The following is a 21716-nucleotide window of genomic DNA, read 5'->3' as shown; positions in this document are numbered from 1 at the left end:
AGGTTCGCTGTTACTGGAACCAAGTGGGGTTCTCAGTAGCCTCTGCCATGCACCATCCCTTTTCTAGCAGGTATTTTTTAGGCCCATCCAGATTTTACGCGGGGGTGTGGACCCTGGGTCAGGCTGATGTTGCTGCAATGGCCTCTAGAGAGAGTGACCTGCTAATCCCCAGAGCCTTAACCTGCTGCCCTTGGATCCCCGAGAGCCTATGAATGGGCTGATTTTCCTGAACCTGCGTGTGTTTTTTTGGCATAAGGTCTGTAGTTTGCGTCATATTCTTAAAGGAGTCTTCTAGTTTCATGCCGTAGCTTAAGGTTGGGGCATGCCTTAAAGTTCTTGGAGAGTTGAGAATGTACGGTGGTTGGAAAGGGTTTAAGAGAGATATCACATCTTACATAATTCAGTATACAAAAAAAAGATGCCTTTTTTTTAGAGGGATGCATGTCTTCCCCAGGATGCTCATGCATATCTCTTCCCACACTCCATGTGGCTGCCAGGTGACCTGGGTATGCTCATTTCAGGGTAGGTGTCATCATTTTAGCTGTGGTCCAGTCTGTTGATTTGCTTAGAGCTGCTTCAAGACAGGTTTCAGTTAGTAAATGAAGCCACACACTCTGTATTTTGTTCTATACCGGTACCTGATTGGTTGAATGGAACTTCACTTGCAATTCTTTTATCGAAACTGAAGAATTCAATTGGAAATACCTTGGCTTGAAGGAAACAGAATTTACAGTCTGATCCCACATCATCTCGGGGTCCTTATTTTCTGAAGATTCTGTTCTTTTTTTTTTCAGAGACTCTAAGTCACTGAGCTCCTCTCTCTGGATTGTCCCGTAGATTCCCCGTGAGGAGCCGCTGCTGGTGTGCCAGACCTCCTGGGGGCCGTCTGCCCGACTGCCCCTGACTCCGGCAGCGGGGTCCCCGATGGCAGTGGGCGCCTCCCCGTGAAACCTGCCAAGCTGGACACCACCGCTCTGCACGACGACACTTTGGCCAACTCCGTGCCCCCTTCGGAGGCGTCCAGCCATGCAGTCCTAGCCTGCAGCCCGGGCATCCCTGAGGAACACTATGTAAGCGAGGCTGTGGAAGATGCTCCCGGCTGCAGAGGGTACCGGGATGCCTGCACCATCACTGGTAAGGGCGCCTCTCCCCGCCAGGGATGGTGGGGGAGTCAGTGAGGACCGGGGAAGGGTGGGGCCGTAGGAGTGGGTCCGGGGGAGGGATGTGGAGAGTGGGGAGGGACTACCAAAGTGCAAAGAGTCTGAGCTTTGGGATCATGAGACTGGCCATCCAGAACTGACCTGTCTGAGATGAAGACAGCACCTCATAGAACTGTCGTGAAGGTTAAAGGCGGGATCACTGAACCTTGAGCAGCGTCCCTGGCCCGTAGCGGGGCTCAGTGTGGTTTGGCCCCTTGCCCCTCTCTCTGAGGCTCAGTTTCTTCAGACATAAGGTAGGTGTAATGGAAATAACATGCCGTGATGCTGTGGGCTGCAGCAGTGGGGAGCTCCCTGCAGCGCCCTTCGTACACTGTCAAGTTTTGTCAGTCATGCCTTCCCAGTGTCTTGAGAACAGGGCACTCACCCCCCCACCCCCCCACCCCGCCCTGCGCACTGGCGACATCTGCTATTCAGGCACATTGTAGTGGAGCTCTCGCTTGTGTCTTTCCTCAAGGGATCATTGAGACAACTGCCTGGAGCCAGCACAGGAGGGGGCTCTGAGTGGGAATGGTGTGGGATGGTGTGTAGAACAGCAGTGAGGGGCATAATGATAAATCCAGTTGCGTTCGTATCGAAGTTTTTGCCCAGTTCTCGTCTTGTCTGCATTGTTTGCTTTCATACTGCTGTTCGAAATAACGCCCAGTGACAGTTTAAAAGGTGCAGATTTGCTTCCAGTAGCTTTTCCCTGTTCTCTCTCCAGTTAGGCATTGAGGGCCCCCAGCCCCACCCCATGTCAAGAGCTTCCTGGGTGTGAGGGGCGTGGAGGTGCCGGGATCCCAGCCGAATGCCTGGGAGCTGAACCCCTGAGCTCCCAGTTGCACCAGGGGCCTCCCCTCCACTTGTGCCCTAAATCCTACCGCTGCTTGCCTGTGCCCTGAAGGACACGCTTCCGGCCCCCGCCCTCTCTCTACTACACCATCCGTTTCTCCTTGCTCCTGGATCTTTCCTGTTAGCATAAAAGCATGCTATCATCTCTCCCTTCTTAAAAAGAATCCTTCTTTGCTCTGCTTTCCCTGCAGCTAGCGTCTGTGTCTCTGCTCTTCGGTTTGCTCTGTTTTTTTCTCCTGTTTTTCTCCTGTGTCCACCGCGAGCAGGCTTGTGACCCCACCGTGTCCCCAGTGCTGATGGCCTCGTTCGGTTCAGGGGTCCATCCTTAGCCTTTTCAGCAGGAGTTGACACTGCCGACCACCCCCTTCTCCTGGAAATACGGTCCTCCCTTGGCTTTGGGTCCCGACCTTGCTAGCTGCTCCCCTCTGGGAACCTTGGGGGCCCCGGGGCTCAGCCCTTCACTCTCTCGGGTACCCCATGCCCTAAGTGATCTCACGCGGGCCCGGGATTTAGAATCTGCTTCTACACTAAGCACTCTCCAGTTCCTGTCCTCAGACTGGACCTTTGCCCCGAAGGCCAGATGTGTCGGTCTGACTCCACATAACAACACTTTCACTTGGACGCCTGATGGGCATCTCTGACTAACTTGGCCAGAAATGAACTCCTGATTTCCCCCTCCACCTGCTTTCTTTGCGGTCTTTCTAAATGGTACTTACATCCTTCCAGTTGCCCAGGCCAGAAGCCTTGGAAGCATTCATGACCTCTGTATTTCTTTCAGACCCTGGTTTGCTGGGAAGTCTGTTCAGACTCTTTGTTCCCAGTGTGTCCAGAGTTTGACTGGTTCTCACCAGCCCCACAGTAACTACCCTGGTCTAAGCCGCCTTCATCTCACGCCCGGATCATTGCAGTGGGCTCCTAACTGGGCCTCCTGTTTCCCTTCTTGCCTCTGTGCAGTCCAATCTCTGCCCAGCCAAAGGAGTGGCTTTTTAAATACAATGTCAGGTGGTTTAACTGTTGTGCTCCAAACCTCCAGCGGGCTCCCTTCTGACCGTGGCCTCAGTGACAGGGCTCCCGGTGCCCCTTTGACCTATCTCCTCTTCACTCACTCCATTCCAGATGCACCGGCCTCCTCGCTAATTCTTGGATACACCCGGAACATCCCACCTCAGGGCCTTTGTTCTTCCTGCTGCTCGGCACCTGGATCGCCTTAACCCCAGATGTCCTCCTGATTCCTTCTTTACTTTCTCCAAATGGCATTTCCTTAGAGGCCTTTTGTGACTCCCCTGCATAGAGGGTGGTCCACACCCACCTTCCCCATCTCCCTTACCTGCTTTAGCTATCTCCCCATACTTAGCCGTGAGTACTACATGTTTGTATTTCGTTGACCAAACTTGCAGTAGAATAGAAACTCGCTAAGGGCAAGGACTTTGTGCACCACTGAGTCCCAGTGTCTGAAAGAGCGCCTGCCTGTGGCCAGTGCTCGTAAACATTTGCTGAATGAATGAGTTGTGTCATTTAATTAGTACTGCATCCCCATTAAGTGGAGACTGTTTAGGTAAAGAGACTAAATCAGGAAGGGTTCAGACTGTTTAGGTAAAGAGACTAAATCAGGAAAGGTTCAGCATCCGGCCTAAGATCCTGAGCTCTAAGGGGCGGGGCTTGCATGTAGGTCATGACCCCCAGCGTATGTGTTCCCTGCCACCTGCCCCCCCCGCCCAAGGAATACTGTCCAGTTGGTGGGGACATAGATGAGCGAGTAGAAATAGGCTGTGCAGAATGGTTACACCAGTGATAAGCACAGCACATGGGAGAGCATCAACGAGGGTGCCTGGGTGAGCCTTGGAGGGGAGAGGATCCGGGAGACTAGGAGGGCTTCTCGGAGGAGGCAGTGTCCCAACTGCATCTTCATTTGTCTAAACACATGAGCTAATCACTGGGATGCTAGTGGCATCTGTGCCAGTGAAATCCGGGAAACATTTAGCTTGTTAAAGTAGTTTCGATTTGAACATGACAACTGAGGGCAAAGTAATGGCAGAATTGCAGTGCTGAAACTTCAAACGCTATGGGGCATGGTAACTGGGGGTTCTTTGCTGGAACCTGTGTAGCAAGCACCTTAGGACAGCTGAGAAACAGCTCAGTGCTGTCACGTTTGGCAGTGGCTTGGTAAACAGGAGTGTAAACACAGGCACTGTTACGTGCTTAAGGTGCAGCCAGACAACGCAGAACACGCTCAGGTTAAAGTCTTATTTGTCGGTTACTGAGAGGAAGACACAAAACAGAAAACATTTTCCAGAGGCCTGGAGTTTCTCCGAGAATGCGTATGTGGACTCCAAGGGCTTTGCCAAGTGCAGTCCTGGGAGACCGTTTGGCACCCGGCCTCTAATAAATCCACGCCACCCACAGTTCCCGGGGAGCGCTGAGACGAACAGCAGGCTTTTTGTTCCTCTTTAATTTTTAGGCAAAGCCCAAATGCCCATCACAAAGCCCTGCTCCCCCTCTCCCTCCCCTTATCCTCAACCTAGGGATATCACATTTTGGGGTGCGTCATTTTCTGCTTGGGGCAGTTTAACAAGATGAGCCGATAGGGTGCCCATGCTGCCTCTAGTTACGTAACCCACTGTGCTTCCAGGGCAGCGAGTAGTCTTCGGATTTGCCCCAACAAGCAAGCTCAGAGAACTGCTGAGTAGGTGCAGGAGCTGGCTGTGCCGAGGTGCTGCCTGGGTTGGGTGCTAATGGGGGATCGCTCTTCGCTCTGAATTGCTGTTGGAGTTTCTTTCTGCACATGGCATTGGTATTTCAGTTTGGGCAGCCCGTGAGGGCCCAGCCTCTGCCAAGACTCTGCCCAGGCAGGCTCATTCGGACAAGCTCATGTGGTAAGTGTGTTTGCCCGGCATGTCCACTGTTGCTTTTCTTTGTGAAAGTTGCGGCCGGAAGGGTGAAAAGGCCACAGGGAAAGTTGTTTCTCTCCTGTTCTGTTCGGCTTGGCAGGTTGTCCTTGGACCTGGGGTGGGGAATTGCAGTATCGAGTTATTGACAGGCAGAGCGGAGGGACCTTGGAGGCTGCTCACCCCTCAGCCCCTCATCCAGGCGCAGGGGAGGCAGGTGGCCCCTGCAGGGCCATGAGCAGCGGGTCTGAGTTGGGACCAGGCTTCTGGACTCCACCACCTTGCTCTTTGAAATTCTCTGCAGCGGCTGACCACAATCTCTGAGGCCCCTTCTGGCCTCTCCTACTGATTTTCCTGATCCTGTGTCTTATCCTGGTTTCTTAAAGCTTCACCTGGTATCTGGGTCAGCAAGGAATTTTTCAGGAGGTGAAGAACAGAGTCAGGCAGGGTCTCCCCCCCCACCCCCTCTTCCCTCTTTTCTGCCCCACTTTTCTTTTTTTCTGTACGAAATGTGCTTGGACCTGTACCTCCATCCACACCCCGGTGACGGCGAGCTTGCTAATCAGTTCTGCTCTGGCTTGTCTCTTGATGTGGGGCTGAAGCTTCTCCTCACTTCCTCCAGGCTGATCAGAGTCTGATGATTGATGACCCGTCTGCTTTCTGTCCTGTCTATATGCTGTTACTCACAATCTGCTGGGCCACGAACCAGTGAGTTCCTCAGAGGCATGAGCTCCTCTTGTCCTGTTCCATTCAGTTTTAGGTTTCAAGACAGATGAGACTCTGGATGGGAGATTATGGAGATGCTGTGGGGGGTGTGTGTGTGTGTCTGTGTATTTAAAGTATTTTCAGGCTTGTTCAATAATTCTGTTCAACTAGCATCTGTTCGAGGCCAGCTTTTTGCTGGTGTCCGTAGATGAGCTCTGGTCTCTCCCTCAGAGCCCTGGAGGTGGGCAGAGGTGGAAATGACTCGCTGTGACCCCGGACAGGATTGCTGCCACTATGCTTATGGGAACTGCCCTGTCTGGTGTTCTTGTCATCACAGGGCCACCATTTCAGATTTGTTCCTTTTCTATCACTGATTTAAAGCCATCAGAGTTGATGATTTGTCCTCTGAAAACATGCTCAAATTAAAGTATTATGGACTTCTTTTATGAATTGAATGTAAAATCTTGCTTGTCAGTTCCTGTCTAGTATAAAATTTTTACTGTGTTTTCCATTGAAAATGTATGATGTAAATGGTACTTACTTGGCTAAGTGAAACAGAAAAGAATGGACAGTGAAACATCCCTTCTTTCACAGAGGGAGAAAATGTGAATTAGGATCTAGGGAATTACAAGTTTTTTTCAAATTTAAAATTTAGAAATGTTCTTTGCTTCTTCTATCAGTGGAATGGCCCCTATTTAGCAGTTGGTTTGTTTTTGCAAATGCAGTGCAGGAGGAGGGCCTTGTTATGCTGACTTTAGAGCTAACACTTAATCTTCAGCAAAACACAAAACATTCACATTTGCCTTTTAAACATGCTGTAAATGATTTTGGGAGTTACCAGCTGACCTTGCTTCTCCTCCGTTCCTCATCCTTAGGTGAGTGGGTACAATATTTATCACACAAGGTTTTGACATATACTGTAAAATTTAGTAAAAATGTATTAGTAAGATTCTTGACATGTGATTGGGAGGCTACAGTTGCAGGTGCCTGCTATATTTTTATCCTCCTAATTGGTTTTTGTTCTGAATTTGAAGCAGGTTTTTAATGCACCTAATGTATTGGTGTTAGTCTTTGCCTACTTTAAACCATTTTAGGAAGCTGGCCAATAATAAATTACAATAAAAATAAAGAGTAATCTTATTAAAGAATTGATCAGGGGTGCTTTGCAGGGGCTTCAGAACATTGATCCCAGCCACAAATAGTATTCCTAAGGGTGTTTTTTTAGATGCCAAGTTTTCATAATGGATTTACATTAATTTGTTTTGCAAGTATTAGAGCAAGTGTCACTTCACACACACTTTGTTCAAGATGCTCTTTAGTGGGACTGGAGCGGCCAGATGTGGGCCTCTGCCCTCAGCACCCTGTGTGTCCCACTTTGCGGAGGTTTGCTGTAGGGGCTTGCCAGGGATTCAGCAAGAGAGGGTGCTGGGTGTGCCTTGCAGCTGGGTTTGGATGTTCCCCCAGCCACATAGTTCACTGGTGACTCTGGGACTCACGGCCCAGAGAAACTTGACTTTCTTCTCTGACGTCTGATCTTGTGTGAACATTGACAAACTTGAGCAAATCAAGTGAAACTATTATGAACAGAAACTTTGTAACTGTAATTAGACCTGGAGCAAATCAAGTTTCATAAATCTTGTATTAGTCAGGGCTTTCCTGAGAAAACCAACAGGAGATATATATATATATATATATATATATATATATATATATATATTCATATTGTAAGGAATTGGCTTACACAATTATGGAGGCTAACAAGTCCCAAGATCTGTAGTTGGCAAGTTGGAGACCCAGGGGAACCGGTGGTGTAATTCCAGTCCAAAGATTAGCAGCCTCGCCATCCTAGGAAGAGACAGTATTTCAGTTTGAGTCCAAAGGTAGGAAAAAGCTGATGTCAGCTGGAGGGCAGTCAGGCAGGAGGAATTCTGTCTTACTCGAGGGAGAGTCAGCCTTTTTGTTCTATTCAGACCTTCAGTGGATCGGATGAGGCCTGCCCACGTCATGGAGGGGAATCTGCTCTACTCAGTCTACCAATTTAAATCTTAATCTCATCCAAAAACACCCACACAGAAACACCCAGAATAACGTTTGGCCAGATATCTGGGTACCCCGTGGCTCAGCCAAGTTGACAGCCATCACAGATCCTAGCAATGGCTGACACTTATTGAGTAGTTGCTCTGTGCCCGGCAGGCTTCCAGGCACTGCTCTGGAAACTCACTTTTTTCTCAGCACAGTCCTGCCAGGCAGGTACTGTTATCACCCTCACCTTTAAGGAGGTGCAGAGTGGGGTGGCCTGTCCTGTCATGTAAACCAGGCATCGTTGGGTTTACAATCCAGTAGTGTTGTTTTCTGACCCTATTTAACTTCCTTCACTGTGGATTTTTCTCTTCTAATAATTTCATTTAACTAGGGTTTTAAATGATAAAAGTAACACATGCAAATGGTAAAACTTGGAATTGTACCAAAGCATAGTCAACGTAGAGTAACAATCACTCTTCCATCTGTACAGTTTGACCATTAAAAAAAATCATTCCAGGGCTTCCCTGGTGGCGCAGTGGTTGAGAGTCTGCCTGCCAATGCAGGGGACACGGGTTCGAGCCCTGGTCTGGGAAGATCCCATATGCCGCGGAGCAGCTAGCCCCGTGCGCCACAGTTGCTGAGCCTGCGCATCTGGAGCCCGTGCTCCGCAACAAGAGAGGCCACGATAGTGAGAGGCCCGTGCACCGCAATGAAGAGTGGCCCCCGCTCGCCGCAACTAGAGAAAGCCCTCGCACAGAAACGAAGACCCAGCACAGCCTAAATAAATAAATAAAAAAAAAAAAAAAAAAAATCATTCCAGGAAGTTTTTATGCACATAATTCCTTTTCTAAAAATACACGAATGGGACCGTACCATATACCCTAATCTGCATTAAAAAAATTAACTATTACTTATGATTATTTCATTACAGTACATAGAATATTGCCTTATGCTTTGAAATGGCTCCATAGTCACTCGTTTGGCTGTATTGTTATCATCTCCATTTATTTAAACCAGCTGTTCTCAGACATGTTTTTTTTTTATAACAAACATTGTATAGTTCCTCCTTTATTAATCAGAAATTAATAGGTAACGAATCCCTCTAAACACATCATCTTGGAAGAACCAGTGTAATGCCTTACTGTAATGTAAAGGAGAAACTAAATTAAAATGATGGAGCCTGGATTCTGATTGTAGCTTGGTGGACCTGGCCTCATTAGGGTACGCAGTGAGCAGGCAGGCACTGCCCCTGCAGGCAGGGTTGCTGTGCAAGTAGCAGCTATAAGGGCAGGGAGTTAATCATACTCGCCACTCAGTGGCCAAAAAAGAGCCTCTGTTTTTGTCAGTCCCCTCTTGACGGATGCTTTAAGTTGTTTCCAGTGTTTGCTTTTTAACAGTGCTCCAAGGAACAGCGTTCTTGCATGCACATCTTTTGGGTCACTTACCCTGCGTGTCTGTGGGCTAACAGGAAATGTGCATTTAGGATTTTGTGTGCATCACAGCACGGCCCTCCAGAGAGCCTGCACCCATTAAGTGCCCAGCATCCATGTGGGGAAGTGGCAGTCTCTGAGTTTGATCAACCATTTTCATCACGGTTAATCAGATAGTCATAAAAAATGGTATTTCATCTTATTTTGTTTCTTTTTAATTATGAATGAGTCTCTGCCTCCTTTCTGTTCTATTTCCTTTTCTGCAAACAGCCTGTTTTTTGTCTTTGCTCATTTTTCTAGTGGGTTGTTGGCCTTTAAGAGGTATTCTTGAGATTTCGTTGTGTGTACAGAGGGTAGGGCGGTGTGCCAGGTTGAGATTCTTTTATATTTCGGAAGAGGAAAAAATATCTTGAAAATAGTTACACAGATTACGATTTAACTATGACTATGTTTGATACTCACAGAAGTACAGGGTGCTAAGAGATTGTGTAAAGGGGATTTCTGAAGTGGCATTTCTTCCTCTTTTTTTTGGCCACGCCACGTGGCTTGTGGGATCTTAGTTCCCTGACCAGGGATCCAACCCAGGCCCTTGGCAGTGAAAGTGCAGAGTCCTAACCACTGGACCACCAGGGAATTCCCTGAAGTGGCATTTCTAAGAAGGTTTCTGTGGGGAAGTAGTCTTGGCAGAAATCTGAAGGATAAGTAGGAGTTAGCAGGGAGGGAGGGAGGGAAAGAGCATTCCAAGCAGTGAAAATAGCATGAGCAAAGGCCCTGTGGTGGGAAGATACAGTGATAATAGGAGCTAACATTGATAGAGCACTTATGTGCTAGACACTGTCCTAAACACCTTTTGTGTCTAGCTTCGTTTAATTCTCATCTGTTAGTTATCTCTTGCTGTGTAACCAACTTCCGCAAACCTTGGCAGCTTGAAACAACAAACATTTATAGTTTCACCTATTTCTGTGGGTCAGGAATTGAGGAGTAGCTCAGCTAGGTGGCTCTGGCTCAGGGTCCCTCATGATGTTGCAGTCAAGGTGAAAGCTTGCACTGTGGAAAAGTCTGGTAGTTCCTCAAAAGGTTCAACATACTAGTTACTGTTTGACTTACCAATTCTACTCCTAGTTATGTACCCAAGAGAAATGAAAACATAATTCCACACACAAAACTTTATGTGAGTGTTCCAAGCAGCATTATTCACAGTAGCCAAAAAGTAGAAGCAACCCAAATGTCTATCAACGGATGAATGGGTAAACAAAATGTGGTATATTCATACCATGGAGTATATATAGTTCAGGAATAAAAAGGAATGAAGTACTGATACATGCTATGGCATGGATGGCCCTTGAAAACAGTATGCTTGGTGAAAGAAGCCAGACACAAAAGGTCACATGTGAAATGTCCAGAATAGGGAAATCGATAGAGACAGGGACCAGCAGGCTTTCTGGTTCCAGAGGGTGCTCTTGGAGAACTTTTACTTTCAGTTTTCCTTTCTTCTCTCCTTTTCTTCTTTCTTCCTCTCGCCACTGCGTCCCCCTTCTTCTCTCCACCTCTTTCTTTTTCCTCCCACTCCTTTTCTCTCCTCCGTGCTACCTGTTTCCCCATCTCCCTACTCCTTCCCTTCTCTCCTTCCTTTCCCTGCTCTTCCCCTCCCCCACTGCATAAAAAGAAACAGTTACAGTTTTTTCTTTTTTGCCTTGTAAAAAAATTTTACAAGGGAGGTGGATCTCGGTTGGTGAAGACTTGGTAAGCCTCGCCGTCCCGTTCAATCAGGGCCTCTTAGGTAAAGACAGCAGGTTACAGGCAGTGCTGCGTTCATGTTCTTTAGTGTTTTCCAGCATGTGGAAGAGGTGAGGTTGGCCTGTTGTAAAGCTGGCCCTTTCCCTGTAGTGTCTTAGGTAACAGGCTTCCTGTGATAATGAAGGGCTTTGTAATGCTCATTGGGAAACACGGGGGTTTGTCATGAAGGTGTGAGCTTGCAGGTGAGGGGATGGAGGGAGGAGGGCCTGTCTCACTTTGCCTGCAGTCCCTGTGCAGGACATCTCCTGAATTCTTAGATGGAGGTAAACGGGTAGGGAGAGGAATGGAGTGAAGAGGAGGCCTGAAGGCTGGGAGTTCTGGGAGTCTTCGGGAGGGAAGTGACCTCTGGGAGAGGAGGGAAAGAGAGAGGACCAGCTCGCTCCCACTCTGGGCACCTGGAAGCTGCGCAGAGGCTGTGTTACCCTAGTTTACCGCCCAGGGAGAGGCTGTTTCAGACCCCATCCAGCCCATCGGACTTCCTTCCCTGGCACCCCTGGGCACCGTGCTGGAGGAGGAGATGGGGTGCCGAGCGCGGTGAGCCTGGGAGCCCACGGCATTCTAGGGCTCTCCGTCTGCCCATCATGCTTTGTGATTACCCCTCACCCCCTGGAGCCCAGCTGCAGGGCAGAGTAAGGTGGACTGTTGGTTTTGTGCAGAATTGGGTTTTGTCCTGTGGGTGCCACGAAAGTACCACAGAGGGAGAGCTGTGGGATTGAAGCTGGATGGGAAGAGGCGATGGAGGCAATATGGGGGATCAAGGGGAGGGGGTCTTGAGAACTGGGAGGACTGGGGGTTGTGGGCAGGGAGGGAGATGTGTGGATTTCAGATTTCAGAGGTGGCTGGCAGAGGGGGAGCATGGGGTCCAGGAGCTGAGCAGTGGGGAGTTGGACGGTGTTTGGCTCGGAGGTGATGTGCCCATCACGTCACGGGGATGATGCCTGCAAGCCTGATGCCGCAAGGGGACGGACTGGGCAATGGGCAAGCGAGCACAAGCCAGGGGCAGCGTGAATCTTGTCCACTTAAAAAATATTCACAGCCTAACAATTGAGAGTTATGTTTTATTTGGTGGGAATTTTTAGGACTTCAAGCCCAGAGGCAGCATCTCAAGTAACCCTGAGAGAACTGCTCCGAGGAGGCAAGGGGGGAGCCAGGTTATATAGAAGTTTTGCAACAAAGGGCAGGTAGTCTGAATGTCAAAAGATTATCGTTAAGGGACTTCCCTGATGGTCCAATGGGTGAGACTCCACGCTCCCAATGCAGGGGGCCTGGGTTCGACCCCTAGTGGGGGAACTAGAGCCCGTGTGCATTCCGCAACTAAGAGTTCGCATGCCGCAAGGAAGATCCTGCGTGCTGCAAGGAAGACCCTGTGCAGCCAAAATAAATAAATAAATTTTTAGAAAGATAATTGTTAATTAAAAACAAACAGATATCCCAAGTTAAGGAATTTAGCACTTCTCTATGTATGGCAAGAGTCTGGGCTCACTGAAATCATTCCTTTGATATGCACCTCAGCTATCTGGGGCCAGTATCCTGTGTTTTCACATCCTGAGTTTCCTCAGGGCTCACGGTAGGGAGTGGCTGCAGTCTGACGGCTGCTAGATGGCAGGTATTCTTTCCTTCCTGAGTTCCCTCAGGGCTCACCAACTCACTGTCTGGTGGTGGCTGCAATCGCTGATGACTGTGACCTTTGTTCACTGATATGGCAGGCAGTATTCCATTTTTCAGTCTCAAGCTAGCAAGGACTTTTAAAGGCAGGTGGCAGAAAATGAACTGGTCTGGCCAGAGGAGCCAGAGATTGCCAACACGAAGCCCAGACCCCCAGAGAGTCAGCTTAGGGCAAGACTCGAATCGTCCTCTTCCAGGAGGTTTTCAGCCCTAAACTGGATTTTGATCTACATGATGGACCATGCATGTGGGTCATGTTCTTGGTGGGAGAGAAGGAAGGTCTTGCTTCTTAATGGTCAGAAACATGATGATGTGGCAGAGCCGATGGGCATGGGAACCCTGACCTCCCTTCTCTTCTTTTGGTAGGAATTCAGTTCTCACGCCCAACGCAACACGTTAGATTTCAGTGTATCTGATAAATATAACTATACTTTTTTTTTCGGTGTTGAAAAAACCTCACAACAGACAACTCAGGTGGTTGTAACTGTAGGTTTGAACTCCATTGCTCAGTGCTATTTCAGTTCTATTTAAGGAGGGGTTTGTGGTGAGTAGAAATGGGAAGGGGCAAGTCTGAGTCTGAGGCAGGCCTGGAAGTACTGTATTCTGGTGTCCTCTCCTCCCTTTGTCTGGGACCTGAGGGAGGGCGTGGGCCTGCCCAGGTGTGGATGCAGCTCCACCTAGTGGGCCAGGGGAGCACTAGCAACTGGAGTGGCAGCCTTAACCTTGAGACCAGACACCTGCAGTGCCCTGGGTTTGCAACTTTTGAAAGGGATTGGAGGAGAGAGGAGTTACTTGTCTAGAGAGTATGACAGGTAAGGCCGGCAACTTTAGATGTGTAGAACAAAAGAAATCTGCTCCCATCTCTTCTCCTGCCTTGGTCCATCCCACCTTTATTTTATTTTATTCCCATCTGCTATTTTATGGAGTTAATTCCAGGAGTTGTTTTTTTAAGGGAGGGCATTATGAAAGCCAAGTGTGGCCACGTCTTTCTTGCTTAGACTACTTGTTAGGAGATCCTGATGGTGATGGAATGTCAGTCCTGTGCAGTGAACTTTATCCTCCTAGTTATCGGTGACCGTACTTTACATGCTTTTAAATTGGGTGTGTGTATTAGTTAGGTTTTGCTGTAGAAATGCTGGGTAACAAACAACTCTCAATTTCACAGTGGCTACTGCAACATTTACTCCTTGCTCTTTCTCATAAGTTTCCATGCCTGAGCTTCAGTTCAGGTCTGCTTCACTTGTCTCATTTGAAGCTTTGGGATGACGGGCAGCAGCTGTGTAGGGTCATGTTCTTCTCCTGGCAGAGGACAGGAGCTCAAGGGGACAAATGTAACCACACAGACACATTCAGAGCCTCTGATTGGACATGCAGTAAGTGACACATTCCATTGGCCAAGGGAAATTCCATGGCCTGGCTCAAGGTCACTGAGTTGTGAAATGATACTTCATTCACAGTGAACCATAGCAAGGGTGGGGAGTGAGGGAAGATCAGCCTGGATTTTAGAAGACCCTCAGGTAGCAGTAGTGGCCTTGAATGTCACAGGCATGTAGGTGGTCTTCAGGAAAGCCCCTGAAGTGGTGTCAGTGACCTTTAAGCCCTTTGCCTAGTCTCCTAGCTCTGCTGGGCTAGGGAACTCAGTGGGGGTGGATAGGGGAAGGACGTGGGCTCCGATGGCCTAGCGTAGGGGCTAGCAAACTTATCCCTAAAGGGCCGGAGAGTAAATATTTTAGGTTTGTCAGTTCTGTGGTCTCTGCTGTTGTAGCTGACAGCGGCCACAGACAATACCTAAAGGAATGGGTGTAGCTCTTTTCCAATGCAATTTTTATTTATAAAAACAGGGAGGGGGCCAAATTTTATTGTGGGCTGTAGTTGGTGGACTCCTGGTCTAGACCTTCAAGCCCTGATCTGTATCAGGACTTCAACTTAACAATAAGAGAGAAATATCCCTTTTTAGCTGAGAAGCCAAAAATAAAAATTCAAAGGGCTCCTGTTGGGTCCAGTAATAGCCCATCCCCTCAGCATTGTTAAGCCGTGAACAGTTGTTCCGTATCGTTGGATTCTCCAGGCAACCAGAGTTTATTGTTTCTAAGCATGAAATCTCATTTCACTTGCCCCATTTTCAGTAGAAATGGCAGTGAAGGGTATTAGAAATTCCTTGGGCTTTCCTAGGATGGTAGGGAAGGTGATTTAACCTTTTGGATGGATTCAGAGGCGTCTTTCATGAACAGTGTTTGGCAGGAGATTTGGAGATGTGCCCAAGGGTGGTAGGTGTGCCCAGAGACCTTTTTTCACATTCCTTGTGGTTACATTTTTTGTGTGTGAGTAACCGCTTCATTGAGATAGAATTCACATACCATGTAATTCACCCATTTACAGTGTATAATTTGATGGTTTTTAGTATGTTCACAGGGTTGTGCAATCATCACCACAGTCAATTTAGGAATATTTTCATCACCCCAAAAAGACACCCCAGGCCCTTTAGCTGTCACCCACCAATACACTCACATGTCTCCCAGTGTGGCTGCATTTTTAATAAGCTTTCAGAAAGTCGCTTTTTGGTTTCTGCTGTCCTTGTTTTTCTTGGCTTATCCCTGGCGTTGGGGAGCTGAGCAAGGGATCTTGAGTGGTCATCCGTGCTATTCAAGTGCACACCTCATAGGAACTTTAACTGCTTCTGATCACACTTGTGTATCATACATACGTCACCTGATGAGATAACTTTAAGTTTTTTTCCTTTATTTATTTATATTTAACAAAGGCTTATATTTCTTCATTTGTATTCTTCTTTGTAGGAGGTTATCCTGTGTAATTGTCTACATTTTGAATTTACGTTTGTGTTGGTTTGAAACCTGGTTCAAGTAACGTGGAATCGTTTCACGCCCAGGTTTTATTGTTTCATCTGTTTTAACTGTTTATTATCAGGCTGTAGTGATCTGTTTTTGGATGAGTTTGAAATCTTTTAATACCCAGATGATCTCATGTGATGTTTTGAAAAAGTAACCATTGTTCATTTATAAACAGAATTTCCTGTTCTGGAAGTTAATTTAGATTAACAATAAGACAGTTGGCTGCATTGAATGGTAGAGGCACAGTAGGAATTTCGGGTTCACAAAATTTTGTTCTATTAATAAAATAAAGTTTCTGTGATTTGGCACATAAGTCTTTATCTCAAAGTTTATCCCTTATGCTAACTGACTTCCATTGTTCCTTGGTAAGGGCTGACTTTGGGGAGGAGAGGATAGACAGAAGGATTGGGCCCTGAACTCTGGCAGCTGCTCAGGCTGCCTTGAAGGTCTTTGAGAGTCTAACTATAAATATTGGGTGTAAATGTTTTTAGAAACCAGAAAGCAAAGGTAGGTGTAAAGAGTTAATAATTTGAAAACAGGAAATTGGATCTGAACCCCCAGATTAGAGCAACAAAACCCAAGAGGTGGAAGGAAGATTAGTGAGACGAAGTATAAGCAAGTTATCCTATTTTTGCTACAGATAATGAGAGAAATACAGATTTACCTCCTAGTAATTTAAAGTAAGGCTTAAGCTTAGCTGCATAGAACAGTGCCTTCACCTGATAGGATTTATTTTTCTTTCACGTAAAAGAAGTTCAGAGGGAGGCTCTGCGGTGCTGGTGTGGCCCTCCTGTCCTCAAAGGCCTGAGCTCTTCCTTTCCTTCATTTCCACCATACTCGTGGTTTCTATCCTTAAGGTCACCTCATGGTCTTAGAAGGCTGCTGAAGCTCCAGCTATCATGTCCAAGTTCCAGGCTGTAGGAAGGCAGCCTTTGGGAAAGCCTCACCATACCATTGCTTAAATCTCAATGGCCAGAACTTAACGCTCTTGGTCATACCTTGCTACCAGGGAGGCTGAGAAATGTAGACTTCCCAGGTCTTTGATACTAAGGAAAGTGGGAGAGTATGGGTGGTTGGGAAGCCACTAGCAGTGTCTACCATGCCTCTTTGATGTGATATCATAAGATGTCATATCTTAAAGATAGAATGTGAACCTTCCAAATCAGTGTTTCCTCGTCTTTCACAACATGACCCCCATAAGAAAATGATGACGTTTGCATAGCTCAGAGGGTAAATGGTGATGGTAACTCATAGCTGGAGGCCACCCTGCATAGTGCCTGCCACCCTCCATTCCCAGCACTTGGAGGAAACTCTGCCCTAAATCACTAGGGAAAAAAAAAAGAATCTGGTGACACATATTCTATAAAACAAGACAGGTAACTAACGAAACCTCAAGAGAGTAGAACCACCAGGAGGCAGGACAAAAGTAAGATCAGTCACGCCTGACATTTGACGACAAAGTCTCTGAATGGGTCAAAAGTAAAGCTTTAGCTATGTGCTATGTTTTAGGAAGTCTCAAAGCAAAGTACTCAAGAGAGTGGAAGTTGGGAGGAAGAGGACAATTTAGAGAAAAGAGAGTTACACGGAGGAATTATTTAATCAGTGAGACCAGAAGGCCAGAGGCATCGTGGGTGGTGGCTATGGCTGTGGCCAATGGGTCCAGACTCTGTGTGAGAAAGCCAGGTCTAATACTTACTGTGTGATGTGGGTCCAGTTACTTAACCTCTGTGCCTTAGTTTCCCCTTCTGTAAAGTGGGGATGATAATAGTCTCCACTCTTAGGGCTGTTGGGAAGTTTAAATGAGTCAGTGGAGATAAATGCTTGGAGATGGTAGCATCCATAAATATTTGCCATTATTATTGCTGTTGTTTGTTATCATTATAAAAAGTACAGCTGGATCCCTATTTAGCTCCTTCAAACCCAATAAAATCCAGGTGATTCAAAGATAGAATGTTAAGAATGAAGCCATAGAAGTGCTAGAAGTAAATATTGCTGGATATTTTAGTAATCTTGAGATGGGGAAGGCCATACAAAGGCTAAGATTACAAAGAAAATGATCAAGGGGAGATTAAGAGGTACAAACTTGTAGTTGCAAAACAAATGATTTACAGTATGAAATGTACAGTGTGGGGAGTATAGTTAGTAGTTTTGTAATATCTTTGGTTGGTGACAGACTGTGACTAGACCTATCCTAGTGATCATTTTGAAATATATGGAAATATTGAATTACTATGTTGTGTAACAGGAACTAACATAGTGTTGTAGGTCAATTGTACTTCAAAAACAAACAAACAAAAACTCATAGAAACAGAGATCAGATTTGTGGTTACCAAAGCAGGGGATGGGGGCTTCAGGGGAGGGAGAGCTGGATGAAGGCAGTCAAAAGGTACAAACTTCCAGTTATAAGATAAATAAGTACTAGGGATGTAGTGTACAACATGATAAATATAATTAACACTGTTGTTTGTTATATATGGAGGTTGTTGAGAGTAAATCCTAAGAGTTTTCATCACATGGAAACAATTTTTTCTCTCTCTTTAATTTTGTATCTATATGAGGTGATGAATGTTCCCTGAACTTATTGTGATGATCATTTCAATGATGTATGTAAGTCAAATCAGTACGCTGTACACCTTAAACTTAATACAGTGCTGTAAGTCAATTATATCTCAGTAAAACTGGTGGAAAAAAATTTGACTGCACAAAAATTAAACTTTATACAGGCATTCTTGCTGTAACACGATATATTTGCTTTTGAAAAACTGTGTTCTACAAAATGGGACACTAAAAATAACAGGAGTTATGTGACTTTGTAACCAGAACCAACAAAAACCGTACATTTGGGAGATAACATGAGTAGAGTGGTCATCTTTTATTTATTTTTAAAAAATAATGGTAAAACATACATAACATGAAGTTTACCATTTTAGCCTTTTTTTTTTTGGCTGCGTTGGGTCTTCGTTGCTGCACGCGGGCTTTCTCTAGTTGTGGCGAGCGGGGGCTACTCTTCATTGCAGTGCGTGGCCTTCTCATTGCGGTGGCTTCTCTCGTTGTGGAGCACGGGCCCTAGGCGCGCGGGCTTCAGTAGTTGTGGCATGTGGGCTCAGTAGTTGTGGCTCGTGGGTTCTAGAGTGCAGGCTCAGTAGTTGTGGCGCATGTGCTTAGCTGCTCCGAGGCATGTGGGATCTTCCTGGACCAGGGATTGAACCTGTGTCCCTTGAATTGGCAGGTGGATTCTTAACCACTGCACCACCAGGGAAGCCCGATTTTAGCCATTTTTAAGTGTACACTTCACCTTGTTGTGCACACATCACCTCTGTAAATCTCCAGAACTTCATCATCTTCCCCAGATGCAACTGCACCCATTAAACACAGATTCCTCTTCCCCCCTCCTCCAGCCCCTGGCAGCCGCCTTTCTGTGTTCTGTCTCTGAATTTGACTCCTCTAGCAGCCCCCATAGGAGGATTCAGAGTGTCTGTCCTTTTGTGACTGGCTTGTTTCACTTGGTGTAACGTCCTCAAGGTCCATCCATATTGTAGCTTATGTCAGAATTTCCTTCCTTTGTAAGGCTGAATAATATTCCATTGTACATATCTACCACATTTTGTTATCTGTTCATCCATTGATGGACCCTTGGGTTGCTTCTACCTTCTGGCTATTGTGATAATGCTACTATGAACACGGTGTACAAATATCTGGTCAAGTCCCTGCTTTTACTTCTTTTGGGTATATACCTGGAAGTGGAATTGCTGGATCATATGGTAATTCTGTTTAACTTTTCAAGGAACCTGGTTATGCATGTTTTTAACTTTATCAGATATGTACTATAAACACGCTTATGTATTTTGCACTTCAGATTTTTTGGATTCCGCTCTTATTTTTAATCCCACATGGGAGATTACTTGTTTGAGGGTCACGACAGAATTTTGGTTCTCCAAACATGCTGTCAAACCGTTTACTGCAAGTGTCGTTCCAATTTCCACCAGCTCCATCTGTCTAAACACTAATTCAGCTGTGAGCACATAAATTACAATCACACTGACACTGGCTATTTTCATGTAAAAATATTTGCCTGGTAATTGAATAATTATAAGATATATAATATATACGCTTTTAAGAGAAATTATCAAGAAAATTGGAAAGCCAAAGTATTTTTTTCTATTTATTTCCTAGTAGAACAAATTCAAATGAATATTAATCCACCCCACCCCACCCCATTTTTTGAGCATTTTCCTGCAGGTTTAACTCTTAAAATTAACACGTTAATTTTTCCTTTTAAAATAAAATTTCTGTGCAGTTCTAACTTTATGTCTTAGTGTTAGAATCAATCTATCTTGTGATGTGGTATTGTCTGCTTTTGTAGATTTCTGTGCAAAGCCCATTGGAGTCACTATTTCTGCAAAACACTGCAATCAGTTTTGACATCCGGGGGCCTCCATAGCAGGGTCCTTCTGACTTTGCTTTGCCCCGCCTCTTCCTGCCCTCTTGTTGCACAACACGCTGGCGTGTCTGAGTGGACGGGGCCACATTCAGTTGCACAAGGTGGCACTTTAGCCTCGTGTTGGAGACCCTGCTTGTGAAGGCGGCCGCTGGGCGGCTCGGCCGTCTCCGTTTGTGCTGCTGTCACGGGGAGCTGGTGTCGTGTGTGATCAAGCCACAGCTCAGAACCTGACACCCCATCTGTGTGGAACTGAACCGGGGTCATTGTTTATCCTTTTTCTTAGAAAGAGTCACTTCTGGTGGCGGGTAAGGCCACGGCCCTTCCAGTGTCACGTTTTGTTTCTGTCTCTGAATCCTGATTTCCTTGGCCTTTTCTTTCTGCTTCCATGCGAGTGTCTCTGGAGACACTGGTTACTGCTCACAGCGAGGCAGCAAGGAAGAGAAGAGAAATCTTGTCCTTGTGGGGCTGGAACGTGAGCAGGAGGTAGTGTGTCGGGAGGTGAACTCAGGATGGTGGGGACATGAAGGCGTCGGAGTCCTGGCATCCAGTCCCAACACTGCTCAGCCATGAGACCTCGCCCAGGTCCCCGCACCTCTGGCGGGGCCTCAGTGTCCCCTTCCGTAAGTGGCAGGGCCGGGAGAGTCTGACTTCGGTGTGAGCTCACGCCGGCCCTGGGGAGGGGTCTGAGAAGTCTCGGGTGGAAGTGGGGAGAGGGCAGGTGCGTGGGAGGGACGGGCGTGGGGACCACGTTGCCCTTTTAGACCGTTTGAACGTTGAGCCACGGTCCTTATTTATCCATTTTTTTTTAAAGAAGGCAAATTTAGTTGATGAAAATCACAAGGGGCTGTCAACTCTCAAATGTTGATGGGCAAGATCCCCCTGGAGAACTTGATGTAAAAGCCAGCTCCTGGATCCCACCCTCATAGATACTGGCACAGAAGGTCTGCGGTAGAACCGAAGGAGCATATATAAAGAGCCCATTACAGAAGTGCTGTCTGCCCCAGGGCACCATCACCCCAGGCTCAGTTCTCGGGAGGGTCCCCCAGTTCTGCTGAAATGCCCACAAATGAGGGAAGGGAGGAGAAATGCTTGCTTGCAGGTTCCTTCCCTAGGTCATCCTCTCAAGGGGCCCCAGAGAGTAGCAGCGAGTCGTGTGTGGATTAGAGTTGGGGGGACGGTGTCGGGGGGCAGGAGGTGTGTGTGCAGTGGGCTCAGCCACTTCCTAGTGGAATAACTTGGGCTCCTCGTGTAACCTTTGGGACCTTGGTTTCCTGGTTTGTAAATGTGTTCCTGCACTTCACCCTGCACTGCCTGCTGGTTTGTGAGAGTAAATGAAATGCAGGAATAGACACAAGTGGTTTGTATCGTTCAGCAAAATGTTTATTGAGCATTTACTGGTTACCAGGCAGGGTGCTGGGTAAACAGTGGAGAATGTCCGCCTGCGGGGTGGTCCTGCCACTTCCTGAGGCTCCTGGTGCGGGGACCATGCAGCGGACCATGCCTCGGTCTTATGTCTGTTACTGGCTGCTCTGTGACGTTCAGCCACCTCCTCAGCCTCTCTGAGTGCAGCCCTCTTCTATTAAATGACGTGGTTGAGCCAGTAGTTTCTAGTTCTAAAGGTCCCTTTGTAGTTGGTGAAATCACAACTTCTATGGTATTCTAGAGAATAATTACTGAGTTCCCCGACGAAGCTTAGGTGAGGCTCTTAACTATGTGACCCTATGATAGAGAAGAAGTTTCCAGAAGGCTGCCTGGCAGATACCAGTTGCAACGTATCACGTGTGTCCCTGGCACCAGTATGGCCTGTGTGTGAGTCTCTTGAGCCCGTGCCCTTTAATCCTAATAACTCAAGAAAAAGGCGTTGTTTCCAAGTC

General features: G+C 46.9%; 1 protein-coding gene across 4 annotated transcripts in view; it reads left to right on the top strand.

The window, feature by feature from the left end:
- The first annotated feature begins 855 nt into the window (after window positions 1-855).
- TRAK1 (trafficking kinesin protein 1) overlaps window positions 856-21716 on the top strand; it is a 102426-nt gene continuing 81565 nt past the window's right edge. For 3 of the 4 annotated variants that reach the window (XM_061196577.1, XM_061196576.1, XM_061196574.1), the window contains exon 1: window positions 856-1134. The gene's annotated coding sequence lies outside the window, so the exon portion shown is untranslated. The remainder of the gene's footprint in view (window positions 1135-21716) is intronic. The other variant, XM_061196572.1, reaches the window with a different exon arrangement.

This window comes from Eubalaena glacialis, chromosome 7 (genome assembly GCF_028564815.1).
Source record: "Eubalaena glacialis isolate mEubGla1 chromosome 7, mEubGla1.1.hap2.+ XY, whole genome shotgun sequence".
NCBI classification, from domain to species: domain Eukaryota; kingdom Metazoa; phylum Chordata; class Mammalia; order Artiodactyla; family Balaenidae; genus Eubalaena; species Eubalaena glacialis.
Note: the sequence above shows the minus strand (reverse complement) of the source record. Positions and strands in the feature narration are given on the sequence as shown.